The sequence below is a fragment of the Crocuta crocuta genome, unplaced genomic scaffold (assembly GCF_008692635.1).
Source record: "Crocuta crocuta isolate KB4526 unplaced genomic scaffold, BGI_CrCroc_1.0 scaffold129, whole genome shotgun sequence".
NCBI classification, from domain to species: domain Eukaryota; kingdom Metazoa; phylum Chordata; class Mammalia; order Carnivora; family Hyaenidae; genus Crocuta; species Crocuta crocuta.
Genome location: NW_027551571.1, coordinates 6,053,739 through 6,054,774, shown reverse-complemented (window position 1 = coordinate 6,054,774; position 1,036 = coordinate 6,053,739).

The window sequence follows — 1,036 nt, the reverse complement described above, 5'->3', positions numbered from 1 at the left end:
ACTCACCTGGGGCAGGGGTGGGGGGAGAAATCACAGGGCTGCAGTGTGTGGGCTCCCAGGCCCCCAGAAGAGGGTCCTTCTCCCGCCTCGGCTGAATGAGCAGGCCACCCAGCGGAGGCCGGGACGGAAGGCGGACACGAAGGCCACTCACGCCCCTTCCCAGACCAGACCCGCAGCCCCCCTCAGGGAGACTTCCGATGGACGCCCCGCCCCGGGAGCCTCAACCTGCCAAGGCCCAAGCCCCTCCCCCAGGCCCCGGGGTTAATCTGGGCATGTCCCTCGTCCCTGTCCCTCGTCCCTCGACTTTGGTCAGCTGGTTGCAAGAACAAGGAGCAACAGGGGAGAGGCAGCCGGGGAGGCAGGAGGGAAGGGGGGAGGCAGGAGGGAAGGGGGGAGGCAGGAGGGAAGGGGGAGGCAGGNTAGCCGGTCTGGAGTTCGGTTGGCATCTCTGCCTCTCGCCGGCTACGCAACCTCGGACCAACGCGGTGACCTCCCTGAGCCTCCTCAGATACAAGAAGTGTCCCTCCCAGAGGTGGCTGGGGACCAAGGACAATGTCCACGGGTCTTCAGCTCGGTACGGGCACCAAGGCACCAAGGCGTGTGACGGAGGGGAGAGTGTCGTCGCTGCTCTCCCCCCACCCCGCTCCCAGCAGCTCGATACCTGTGAGCCCGCGGGGCTCCAGGACCACCTGCTACATGCGGGAATCCGAGTGTGAGCCGGCGGGGAGAGGCTGGCCGTGTCCACAGGGCCACCTCGGGTCCACAGTGCCCAGGTTCCCCGAGCCTATTCCGGATCCAATTCCGAATGCCTGGCTCCTGGCTCAATGGGCTTTGTCCCAAAGATGTAATTTCTATTTTGATGCCACGCGACATTTAATGAAATGACTTTCAGACACCACGCAGCCTGTCTGAGTTATGAAAGCACAGCTTCTGGATTCCCAACACGACAGACACAGGCACGGGCCCTTCTTGCTGCCTCGTCTCTCGAGGTGGGGGGTACACTGAGCCCGCGGATTCAAGGCGCTGCGCACAGCTG